Source organism: Hylobates moloch, unplaced genomic scaffold (genome assembly GCF_009828535.3).
Source record: "Hylobates moloch isolate HMO894 unplaced genomic scaffold, HMol_V3 SCAFFOLD_12, whole genome shotgun sequence".
Classification (NCBI taxonomy): domain Eukaryota; kingdom Metazoa; phylum Chordata; class Mammalia; order Primates; family Hylobatidae; genus Hylobates; species Hylobates moloch.
Window position 1 is genome coordinate 65025838 of NW_026652287.1, and position 13792 is coordinate 65039629.

Sequence of the window (13792 nt, forward strand, 5' to 3'; positions counted from 1 at the left end):
GGGAGTCTAAGTCTCTTTGTAGGTCTCTAAGGACCTGCTTTATGAATCTGGGTGCTCCTGTGTTGGGTGCATGTATATTCAGAATAGTTAACTCTCCTTGTTGAATTGATCCCTTTGCCATTATGTAATGGCCTTCTTTGTCTCTTTTGATCTTTGTTGGTTTAAAGTCTGTTTTATCAGAGACCAGGACCACAACCCCTGCTTTTTTTTGTTTTCCATTTGCTTGGTAGATCTTCCTCCACCCTTTTATTGTGAGCCTATGTGTGTCTCTGCACGTGAGATGGTTCTCCTGGATACAACACACTGATGGGTCGTGACTCTTCATCCAATTTGCCAGTCCGTGTCTTTTAATTGGAGCATTTAGCCCATTTACATTTAACGTTAATATTGTTATGTGTGAATTTGATCCTGTCATTATGATGCTAGCTGGTTATTTTGCCCGTTAGCTGTTGCAGTTTCTTCCCAGCATCAATGGTCTTTACAATTTGGCATGTTTTTGCGTGGCTGGTATCGGTTGTTCCTTTCCATATTTAGTGCTTCCTTTAGGAGCTCTTGTAAGGCAGGCCTGGTGCTGACAAAATCTCTCAGCATTTGCTTGTCTGTAAAGGATTTTATTTCTCCTTCACCCATGAAGCCTAGCTTGGCTGGATATGAAACTCTGGGCTGAAAATTCTTATCTTTAAGAATATTGAATATTGGCCCCCACTGTCTCCTGGCTTGCAGAGTTTCTGCCGAGAGATCAGCTGTTAGTCTGATGGGCTTCCCTTTGTGGGTAACTCGACCTTTCTCTCTGGCTGCCCTTAACATTTTTTCCTTCATTTCAACTTTGGTGAATCTGACAATTATGTGTCCTGGAGTTGCTCTTCCCGAGGAGTATCTTTGTGGCATTCTCTGTATTTCCTGAATTTGAATGTTGGTCTGCCTTTCTAGGTTGGGGAAGTTCTCCTGGATAATATCCTGCAGAGTGCTTTCCAACTTGGTTCCATTCTCCCCGTCACTTTCAGGTACACCAATCAGACGTAGATTTGGTCTTTTCACATAGTCCCATATTTCTTGGAGGCTTTGTTTGTTTCTTTTTACTCTTTTTTCTCTAAACTTCTCTTCTCGCTTCATTTCATTCATTTGATCTTCAATCACTGATACCCTTTCTTCCACTGCAGCTACTGAAGCTTGTGCATGCATCACGTAGTTCTCGTGCCGTGGTTTTCGGCTCCATCAGGTCATTGAAGGTCTTCTCTAAGCTGTTTATTCTAGTTAGCCATTTGTCTAATCTTTTTTCAAGGTTTTTAGCTTCTTTGTGATGGGTTTGAACATCCTCCTTTAGCTCGGAGAAGTTTGTTATTACTGATCGTCTGAAGCCTTCTTCTCTCAACTCGTCAAAGTCATTCTCCATCTGGCTTTGTTCTGCTGCTGGCGAGGACCTGCATTCCTTTGCAGAAGAAGAGGCACTCTGATTTTTAGAATTTTCAGCTTTTCTGCTCTGGTTTCTCCCCATCTTTGTGGTTTTATCTACCTTTGGTCTTTGATGATGGTGATGTACAGATGGGGTTTTGGTGTGGATGTCCTTTCTGTTTGTTAGTTTTCCTTCTAGCAGTCAGGACCCTCAGCTGCAGGTCTGTTGGAGTTTGCTGGAGGTCCACTCCAGACCCTGTTTGCCTGGGTATCACCAGCGGAGGCTGCAGAACAGCAAATATTGCAGAATGGCAAATGTTGCTGCCTGATATTTCCTCTGGAAGCTTCATCTCAGAGGGGCACCCAGCTGTATGAGGTGTCAGTCAGCCCCTACTGGGAGGTGTCTCCCAGTTAGGCTACTCGGGGTCAGGGATCCACTTGAGGAGGCAGTCTGTCCATTCTCAGATCTCAAACTCCATGCTGGGAGAACCACTACTCTCTTCAAAGCTGTCAGACAGAGACATTTAAGTCTGCAGAAGTTTCTGCTGCCTTTTGTTCAGCTATGCCCTGCCCCCAGAGGTGGAGTCTACAGAGGCAGGCAGGCCTCCTTGAGCTGTGGCGGGCTCCACCCATTTCGAGCTTCCCGGCCACTTTGTTTACCTACTCAAGCCTCAGCAATGATGGACACCCCTCCCCAAGCCTCGCTGCCACCTTGCAGTTCGATCTCAGACTGCTGTGCTAGCAGTGAGTGAGGCTTCATGGGCGTGGGACCCTCTGAGCCAGGCATGGGATATAATCTCCTGGTGTGCCATTTGCTAAGACTGTTGGAAAAGTGCAGTATTAGTGTGGGAGTGTCCTGATTTTCCGGGTACCATCTGTCATGGCTTCTCTTGGCTAAGAAAGGGAATTCACTGACCTGTTGTGCTTCCTGGGTGAGGTGATGCCCTGCCCTGCTTTGGCTCATGTTCCGTGGGCTGCACCCACTGTCCAACAAGCCCCAGTAAGATGAACCCGGTACCTCATTTGGAAATGCAGAAATCACCCATCTTCTGCATCACTCATGCTGGGAGCTGTAGACTGGAGCTGTTCCTATTCAGCCATCTTGGAACCTCCAGTGAAATTCTCTACTATTATTGTGTGACTGTGTAAGTCTTTCCATAGGTCTAGAAGTACTTGCTTTATGAATCTGGGTGATCCAATGCTGGGTGCATATATAGTTAGGATAGCTCAATCTTCATGTTGAACTGAACCCCTTATCATTATGTAATGCCCTTCTTCATCTTTTAAAACTGTTGTTAGTGTCATGTCTGTTTTATAAGAATAGCAACCCCTGTTATTTTCTTTTTATTTTCTGTTTGCATGATAGATCTTTCTCCATCCCTTTACTTTGAGCCTGTGGGTATAGTTACATGTGAGATGGGTCTCTTGAAGACAGAAGATGGTTGGCTCTCATTTTTAAATCCAATGTGCCACTCTCTGTCTTTTAAGTGGGGTGTTTAGGCCATTTACATTCAAGGTTAATACTGATATGTGAGGTTTTGGTCCTGTCATCATGTTATTAGCTGGTTGTTTCATAGACTCAATTGTGTAGTTGCTTTATAGAGTCTGTGGGTTATGTATTTAAGTGTGTTTTTATGGTGGCGGGTATTGTTCTTTTCTTTCCAAGTTTAGAACTCCTTTAAGGATCTCTTCTAAGCCTGATCTAGTGGCAATGAATTCCCTTTGCATTTGCTCATCTGGAAAGATTTTATTTCTCCTTCACTTATGAAGCTTTATTTGGCAGAATATGAAATTATTGGCTGGAATTTCTTTTCTTAAATTTAAAGATGCTGTAAGTAGGTCACTAATCTTATCTGGCTTATAAGTTTTCTGCTGAAAAGTCTGCTTTTAGCCTAATGGAGTCCCTTTTGTAAGTGACCTGACCTCTTTCTCTAGCAGCCTTTAAGATTTTTTTCTTTCACATTGACCTTGGAAAGTCTGATGACTATGTGTCTTGGGGATGGTCCTCTTGCACAGTATCTCACAGGGATTATCTGAATTTCTTGCATTTGCATGTCAACCTCGTTAGTGAGGTTGGAGAAATTTGGGGGGACTAAGTCCACAAATATGTTTTTGAAGTTGCTTGCTCTTTTTCCTTCTCTCTTAGGAATGCCAGTGGGTCATAGCTTTTATCTTTTTACATAATCTCATATTCTTTAGAGGTTTTGTTAATTTTTTTAAATTCTTTTTTCCTTATTTTTTTTTCTGACTGGGTTGATTCAAATGACTGGTCTTTGAGCTCTGAGATTTTTTTCCTCACCTTGCTCTAGTCTATTGTTAATGCTTCCAACTGTATTTTGAAATTCTCGTACTGAATTTTTCAATTTCAGAAGTTCTGTTTCATTCTTTCTTAAAATGGGTATTTCATCTTTCAACTCTTGTATCATTTACTGGTTTCCTTGGATTGGGTTTCAACTTTCTCCTGAAGTTTGTTGAACTTCCTTGCCATCTAGATTGTGAATTCTATTTCTGTCATTCTAGCCACTTCAATCTTGTTAGGATCCATTGCTGGGGAGCTAGTGCAATCATTTGGAGACAAACACTTTGAACTTTTGAATTCCTAGAGTTCTTGTGCTGGTTCTTTCTTATCTGAGAGGGCTGGTATTTCTTTAGCTTTTGAAATTGCTGTTGTTTTGGTGGAGTTTTTTGTTTTTATATATATTTTTTCCCTTGAGAGTTTGTGGTGTATGTTGTATGTAGCCAATTTGTTTCATTTCTGGGTGATTTCAGAGGGCCAGGGCTTGTATGGGTTCTTTTTTTTTTTTTTTTTTTAAGGGAGTCTCACTCTGTCACCCAGGTTGGAGTGCAGTGGCACAATCTCGGCTCACTGCAACCTCCACCTCCCGGGTTCAAGTGATTTTCCTGCCTCAGCCTCCCGAGTAGCTGGGATTACAGGCTCATGCCACCATGCCTGACTAATTTTTGTATTTTTAGTAGAGATGGGGTTTCACCATGTTGGCCAGGTTGGTCTTGAACTCTTGATCTCTGGTGATCTACTTGCCTTGGCCTCCCAAAGTGTTGAGATTACAAGCATGCGCTACCGTGCTCAGCCTTATATGGGTTCTTTAGTTGTAGCTAGATTCCTGCATTAGGTTTCACATATGAAGTGTGCTGAAGAAATTTTTGTTTGGTGGTCTAATTCAGACTGAGATCCAGTAAATGGCACTTAAGAGTAAGGGCCAGCAGGTAGGCTCTTCCTCATCTTAGCACCTCTTTTGTATTCTCAGCAATGTTCTGGGGAACACATTTGGGGAGATGGGAGGGCAAGAGATGACCCTCTTGTCAAATTCATTCCAACAAGGCCTTGGAAGAGCCCCCTTGAATGACTGGTGCCACACCCACATTTCCTTAGCCCCAAGGGGGTGGGGCTCTGGTAGGCTGTGTTCCCTCCTCCGTTAGGGGCAACCCAAGTCAAAGGTTAGGTCACTAGGAGACCTGCAGCTCCCCAGGGAGCTGGTCCTCTTTGATTGGCATAGTCAGGGTGGGTAGCAGAGTATGTGTCGGGGTAGTCTGTTGATGAAGTGGGTCAAAGGCAGAGGATCCCTAGACAAGGCAGTGTTGTCAAGGATAGGCAGCTGGTGTGACACCCAAGGCCCTGGGTTTTGTGCTCAGCAGACAGCTATGGGGACAGTCCAGCCTGTGCTTCCCCAACCAAGTTTCTTCTTGGTGTGTCTGCCTCGGTAGCAGGCCTAACCAGCTAGTTTTGTCCTAAGCCTTCTGTGCCCAGATTGCTGGTATTCTGGGATATGGGGCTTCATTGGGCAGATGCTGCAGCTGGCAAACAGGCTACATCTTCCCTGGACTGCACTTGTGGAAGGGGGCATGCCCAGCTCCCATGCCAGCATATGAACCCATACTTTATTTTTTTCAGTATTGTAAGAGTAGGGGCCCCTCCCTCACTTGAGCTCAGATCTCAGCTCAATACCCTTGAGCTGTGTGCTCAAACCCTGGGGGGTTGGGTCTGGGCCCATGGCTTTATCCTCTGGCCCCACAGGGTGGCGTACTGACTCCCAGGCTGCAGGCAAAGCACTCAGGCAAGGCTGTGCTGTGTGCACACTCTTGAAGGGGCAGCCAGGCAGGGGCCTTGGGAAAGGCCAGTGGACAGTGAGGTGTACAGATCAGACACACCCCTGTCTTGTGGGAAAGACAGCCCTTCTCTATCCCAGCCCCAAAGTCAGCAGAAGCTAGAGTCACTCAGAGCAAGATGGAGAGCTCTGGGGATGGGCACCATGGTTGCCTTTTGCTACAGCTGCTTTTTGAAAACAGAATCATACTCTTTGGAGTCTTCTGCACTTCAGTACTGTGTTTCTGGAATTCACCCATGTTTGATTTCTACAGCTGTAGTTCACTGGTTTTTGCTGTATGTTACTTATCCAGTGTCCTGTTGATGGACAATTGGGTTGTACTTATCTCTGTTATTATAAATAACACTCCTACAAACATTTTGCTCATGATTCCTGGGGCATTATATGCAAAATCTCTGCAGGGTGTATACCTAGGAGTGGAATTGCTGGTTCATAGAGGATGTGTATATTCAGCTTTTCAAGATAATATGTAACTCCTCTTCAAATTGGTTATACCAGTTTATATTCCTGCCAGCAGTGGATGAGTGTTCCCATTGCTTCACATTTTTCTGTTTTTTTTGAGACAGAGTCTCACTCTGTTGCCCAGGCTGGAGTGCAGTGGCGTGATCTCGGCTCACTGCAACCTCCATCTCCCAGGTTCAAGCCATTCTTGTGCCTCAGCCTCCCAAATAGCTGGGATTACAGGCGAGTGCCACTGTGCCTGGCTAAATTTTTTTTATTTCTGGTGGAGATGGGGTTTTGCCATGTTGGCCAGGCTGGTCTTGAACTCCTGGCCTCAAGTGATCCTCCTGCCTCTGCCTCCCAAAGTGCTGGGATTACAGGCTTGAGCCATGGTGTCCTGCCCACATTTTTCTAATATTTGGTACTATGCTAAGGTGGCTGGCAAGTAATATCTCATAATGGTTTGAATTTGCATTTACCTTATTACTAACTTACGAGATTGAATGTCCTTTCAAATGATTGTTGCTATTTATCTTTCCTCTTTCTTTTTTTGGTGAGGACAGAGTCTCGCTATGTCAGCCAGGCTAGAGTGCAATGGCATGATCTCAGCTCACTGCTACCTCCGCCTCCTGGGTTCAAGTGATTCTCCTGCCTCAGCCTCCCGAGTAGTTGGGATTACAGGTGCCTGCCACCACACCCGGCTAATTTTTGTATTTTTAGCACAGACAGGGTTTTGCCATGTTGGCCAGGCTGGTCTCTAACTCCTGACATCAGGTGATCCACTCCTCTCGGCCTCCCAAAGTGCTGGGATTATAGGTGTGAGCCATCACGCCTGGCCTCCTCTTTTTTTTGTAAGGAGTAATAACCAGCATTAACACAATCACTTATTGGGTACTATTTTCTGTGTGCCAGTCTCTGCATGTCACATGTTATTCCCTTATCAACCTTATGAAATAGTTACCATGATATTTTGGGGCCCCAGAAAGATTATTATTAGAGTATATGTTATAAACTGTATTTCTCCAAATCATGGCCTTCATATCTTTATGACATGTGACTAGAGAACCCAAGCCTAGCCTGTAATCTTGCAATTTGACTGTAGGTATCTAATTTCTAAAGTCTATCCTTTTCAGAGATCCAAAAAAATCCCTAGTGGTTATATGACAGAAAAATTTCTAGACTTCATCTCGAAAGACTTTTCTTTGTTACCTTAGCAGAAAGGCTAAGACCACTGGCATTTTTGCTTGTTTCTAGAGTGATATAAGAAATCACTTACATGTGAAAACACCAACCTAGAGCAAGGTATAAGCTTCTTTTCAGAAGGACTGTCTCTTAGAGGAACTATACATTTTTTTTTTCTCAATGAATGATTTTTTTTTCCTGTTTGACTTCCAGAAAGGAGTTGGCTGGTGATTATATGAGTCTGGAATTTTAGAAAAGAGGAATGTACTTATTGGTTCTTTTGAATGAATCAATCCAATAAGCATTTATTTTGAGTCTGCTTTCTACAACGCCCTGAGATATGAGATATTGAGACAGAACAAGGGGACTTCATGCCCATCTCCACTATGTTTCCTATTTAGTTGAAAAGTTTCAAACTCTCAAAGATGGGGGGATTCATTCCTTTTTACTTGTTACAAGTAATTTTTTTCTCATTTATGTGTACCCCTGGAGTATGGGGGTTACACAAAGTTTAGGTTAGGATTCCTGGTTGACTCTCAAATATGTAGAAAGTTATCATTTTTAAGAAACATTTTTGACAATGTTGATAGTGTATCAGAGCAAAACAAACATCCCAGAGCTTCCTTTCAGCCTTCCTGAGAGAAAACCCATAGGGAATATTGTGGGGTGGCTCCAAAGGGACATGGAAAGGCAATATGATTCTGCTATGGGTAGCTGGAGCTAGGCCACAGCAGGCTAAGCAGATCTGGTCTCCCAGAGCCTCCCTCACCCGATGGAGGAGACCCAGCAAGCCTGGCTGAGAGCTGCATCTGGGGAAGTGGAGAGGTGTGATGTGTTCTATTTCCACTGTTCTGTGTGATGTGTTGTGTTGGGCCAAGTTAGGCTCAGTGAGTCCACTGGGCCACAGGACCCCTAGGTGTCCAGGCTGCAGATCAAGGGAGGATGAGCAGAAAGTTAATGAAAGGGGTGCAGAAAAGAATGACTTGTGAGCCATGGAGGCTGGAGCTAAAACTTACCTTTCTTTGTATACTCCTGGGCAGGTCGTCTCCTCAACTCTGTTTGTCTTCCAGCCCAATACCATGCTATGTCTGATGATTTGCTTTATTAGTAGAATTGAAAATATAACAAAATTTTAGATTTGACTAAAACACATACATACACACTGCACACTCATATTGTCTCTTCAACCTTTGCATCACTCACTTACCCTTTGCATATATGGTCTTAGGCTATCATTCACTTAAAAAAATAACTTTATTGAGATATAATTTGCATACCATGAAAACCTCCCATGTTAGGTATAGATTTCAATGATTTTTAGTAAATCTACTGAATGGTGCAATCATCACCAAAATCTAATTTTGAAACATTTCCATTATCCCCAGATAAATCCCTGATGCTCATTTGCAGTCATTACCTGCTCCCCTCTGCCCCTCCAGCTCCGGGCAACCACCAGTCTACTTTCTGTTTCTGTAGATTTGCCCTTTCTGGGCATTTTATAAAAATGGAATCATAACAAAGTGTGGTCTTTCGGTCTGGCTTCTTCCACTTAGCATGAAATTTATCCACGTTGTAGCACGTATCAGCATCGCATTCCTTTTTATTGCTGAATAGTGTTCCATTCCTTGGATATACCATATTGTGTCCATCCAGTCACCAGTTAATGGATATTTGGGCTGTTTCTATGTTTTGGCTATTATGAATAATGCTGCTGTGAACATTCATATGCAAGTCTTTGTGTGTATGTATGCCTTGGTTTCTCTTGAGTATAAACCTAGGAGTGGAATTGCTGGTTCTTATGGTAAATCTATCTTCTCAAGATCTTATTCACAAACATCCAGTTTCTTAACTTTTTAAGAAGCTGACAAGCTGTTTTCCAAAATGGCTGCATCAATTTGTATTCCTTGTGACTGACTTAATGGTATGAGTTCTGTCTGTCTCTGTAGGCTGTAGGTTTCTTGAGGACAGCAAGCCTACTGAAGTCCTAAATCAGCGCACAGGTTTTGGGTCATTGATGATGATGACTGTAGTGGGCTGAATGTGGCTCCAAAGATACATTTGTCCTAATTACTAGGATGTGAGAATATTACATTACATAGCAAAGGATGTATGTGATTAAAGATCTTGAGAAAAGAGGCTCATCCCAGAATATCCAGGTTGGCCCTAAATGCCTATTGTGTATTTCTTATTGTGTCCAATTGGTTTGGATACCATGATGTAATGTTTCCTTTATATAAATCCAATAGATGTAAATAACCTCACATAATAATAAAATAATTAGGAAGAAGTTCATTTTCAGTATTTTTATTCTTTTTAAAATAATTAATATAATTTAATTTTTATTCATTTGTAATTTATTGATTTTATAATTTGTATTCATATAATTTAATTTTTAATAGTTGCTGGGTTTAACAACTGGCTTATTAATTTCTTAAAAATTTTACAAGATTCTCTCTCATGAGCTGATATAAACTAATTCCAGCTCATTTAGATTCATGCGTATAAAGAGCATTCAACAAAGCCTTGCATACACAAATGGCATGTATTAGCTAATTACTACTGCTACTACCATTAATTACTTTGACTGGTGAGCTCTACAAAGGCTGAAAGTAGACATATTCCCTTATTATCCTAGCACTAACACTGAGCTAGGGCCATCCTGTTTTATGCCCAGGGAAGATTAATTACTGCTTGAAGAGACTCAAATTTAAGGGCATGGTCACCCAAGAACAGCACAGATTTGGTAGCAAAGTGAAGGAAATGTTAGCTACTCCATCTCTATCAGAGTGCTTGATGTGTTCAGATCATTTTAAGAGCCAATTGTTAGGAATAAAGAGAGGGCCCAGAGAGGCGGACAGGCAAAGGAAATCTAGTTTAAGGTGCATCATTTTGGGGAACCTAGAGTGAGAACCATCAGCTTGTGTGAGGACGTGTTAAAGGTTCATCTCTTTATTCCTATCTGCTGTTCTTACTGGTATCTGTGCTCCCTATTGTCTTTAGTTGGTGACCTTTTGTTCTCTGATCACCACTTCCATCCCTGATTTAAAGTTGAGTAATATTTAAGAAGCAACTGGAGATCAGGAATTGACAAAATCGCCATGAAAGCTTACCAAAGGCAACTGACTTCAAAAAAGTACTTGACAGGTAATTCACACATGGGCTCCCTAGATGTTGGATGTTACTTAAATGTCTCAAAAATAAAATCTTTATAAGGATCCATTTATAGTTTTGTTTAATTCCATAAATTGTAAACTTATACCTAAGTTTGCAGAAATTGAGGTGTTTTCTAATGCTCCTATGTGTAAGTAAAGCTAGAATAAAAACAGATCAATTCATTTAGGGGAAAGATAAGTAAATTATGTAAAAACAACTGATTTACTTTATACCAGAAATTCTTTGTGTTATAAGTGACAAGTTTCACTTATCCTTGAATTAGCTTCAAAGAGATAGTGTAAATTCTGGAGAGAAAAAAAGAGTGCGTTCAAGACCCAACTTTAAGGACTTCAAACTGCTTATCTAGGAGTGTGCTTCCCAAAGCATGCTGCATGGAATTTTATTTCTGGGAAATGCTTCAGGAATAAAATTTCCTAAATTATTCTTTTTAAAATTATTTATTTGTATTCATATAATTTAATTTTTAATAATTGCCGAGTTTAACAACTGGCTCATCAGTTTCCTAAAAATTAAACAAGATTCTCTCTCACGAGCTGATATAAATTAACTCCAGCTCATTTAAATTCATGCATATAAACAGCATTCAAATAAATTCAGGGTGAACAGTCTCTTTGATGAAGTAAGTTTGAGGGTGCTGCAGACCAGTCCCCTCTGACAGATGATGGCACACACTCACATAGTAAGGGCTCTGAGGAGTGCTGCTGTAAAGACATCCCTCAACTTAGTGTAATTCCTCATCTTCTAGACATATTTGACCCCAGAATCCTGTTTTCACCTAACTCCTATTAATATTCTGAGCAACTAGTGTTTCTAGGACACAATTCTGGAATCTTCACACTAGGGTTGTTACTGCTTCTAAGTGGTTTTGTGATCTTCAGCAAAACCTAGCCCTCAGTTTCTCTGTAGATTTACTGAATCCTTTCACAGAGATGCTGTGAATCGAAATTTTCACAAAGAGTTTCTCTAAAAAGTTTCAAAAACTACTTTTGTGCTGGGCTAACATTCCTTAGCAAAAAGCCAACTTATGAGTTCTCCTATTACTCCGTTCTGCAGAGACTCTCAATAAGGCACATCTGCGGAATGTTGACCTCGGATTGGCACACACTTAAAAGCGTTTGTGGACACTTGGCAAAGCCAAGGAAGCTACAACTTGCTTCAGTTTTCACCCTGATGGTCTGTTTCAAAGGTCATTTTCTTTTTCTTCCTCTTCCTCTTCCTCTTCTTCTTCTTCTATTTTTTTTGTTGAGACGGAGTATCGCTCTGTCACCCAGGCTAGAGTGCAATGGCACAATCTCAGCTCACTGCAACTTTTGCCTCCTGAGTTTAAGCGATTCTCTTGCCTCAGCCTTCTGAGTAGCTGGCGTTATAGGCACATGCCACCATGCCCAGCTAATTTTTGTACTTGTAGTAGAGACAGGGTTTTACCATGTTGGTCAGGTTGGTCTTGAACTCCTGACCTCGTGATGTGCCCACCTCGGCCTCCCAAAGTGCTGGGATTACAGATGTGAGCCACTGTGCCTGGCCCTTCTTTTTCTTCTAAAGGCACAATTGCTGCTGTAATTTTCTGTAGTACATCCTTAGTTGCATCGATATAGGTTGTCATGGCATAACCTATGTTCACATCCTCATTTCAAGATTGGCTTAAATGTGGAGCCAGATGACTGTAGCCTTAAGGCCCACCTCGGTTCATTACCCTGAAGCACCTCCTCAGCCTGGTTTTGGATTAGAAACAAGGTAGTACAGAATCCAAATAAACAAGCCAGGGCAGAATATCCAAATGACAGAAAAGCAAAAACTTATTCTTTACAACTCCAGTAAAATACTTAGGTTTAGCTCATTTGACACAGCCAAGGATTCATTTTTCGACAAGGTGCCCAGTAGACTTGGTGCCATGGGTGGCTTTGCTTCTGCAGAGGATGCCTTTGTTCTTTCCTCAAGTGTGTTATGTTTTAGGCTCAAATGCAAACTCTGAGCAAATGGTCATCTTCACAGAGTAAAAAAAAAAACACAGATTTGCTTTTTAATTTTGGGTGTTTTCTTGAAATGAGGCAAGACTAATTTAGGCCTTTGGGACATTTGTTTTGGGGGTTTTTGGAGACTGTCATATGGCTTCTCATTGAATTAAGCTTCCATGTTTGGGGATGAATTTATTTTTTGTCACAAGGCTTAAGATCCCAACTCAGCCAGGTTTCTGTGTGTTTCTTCTAATAAAGAGAAGAAACTATGAGTTGGAATATCCCCAAATTATCTTTTGGGTTAAAATAGCTTGTTCACAGAATTCTGAAAAATATCTTTCCCTTGTGAGCTATAAACTTAAAGCTACAAACTCCTTTCCTAAGCAGGAACTGATGTTCAAACAATTTGACTGGACTGAAACATAAAGCAAATAAATACTTGTCCCCTCAGTTTGTCCTCTACTCTCTTCCCTAATTTTGTGTTTGCGATATCAATTCAGAAGAAATTCAGTAAATGGTCACTGACATAACCGTTTTGTTGGCTAATGATTATTTCGTTCTCAAGGCCTGAGTTCTTACAGTCAGCCATGGGGCTGAAGCCGAGAGAAAGGCAAGAGAAAAGGCCAGTGCCTAAGGAGAGGAGGATGTTTTCTATTTTACCCAAACTTCCTCATGCATGGACCTAAGAACTTGCTCCCGGGCAGGGCCAGCTTCATGGTGTGGGAAGTGTGCAGTTGCACAGAGCTCTGCTTTGAGAAGGGCCTCATGTTTGTTGCATGCTCTGTTGTCACCATCTTGAAAATTTTAATACTTTTTGAACAAGGAGCCCTACGTTTTCATTTTTACTCTGAGTCTCTCAAATTATGTAGCCTGTTCTTCTCCTAGGTTATAGATGGCTTGGGCTCTCTGCTTTCTTCTCACTCTTCTCTCCCAGTCATGCCCCTGAGCCAGGCTCAGGACCATGCTCAGTGCTGGACTCGCCGTTGTCGTGTCCTCTGGAGCAGGAAGCTGAGTACTCACTTTACAGGGAGTCAACTTTCAGTAATCCTTCTGTGGATTTTGTGGATTATTTGTCATCTCAGTAGCTTTTTTTTTTTTTTTTTTTTTGGCCATCCCATGGACCTCTAGTTCGTTTGGACTTTCAAGAAAAGTCAGGTAATTTCAACAGTCGTGCAAGCTGAACATGAGAAGGGAGGCAAATATGTTGCCCGGGAAAAATCCTGCAATGCCAAAGCTCAATGAAAGTTACATTTCATTTGTAATTTTATACTCATCAATGATAAACCAGTAAACAGGTACAAAACCAATTTACATTTGGAGTTTACATTAGAATTCTAAAAAATCTTACTGAACACCTGAATACTTTGGTTTATGATGTCTGTTTCCTGTATATGGTTTCTATTTTTTATGTTGAACCATATGGAGTCTCATTTATTCAATGTGCTTATTAAATTTTTATATTTGCACCACTTGTATAAGCTAAGAATTACTGCCACAAAACTCCTTTCTTTAAATAGTCATGTG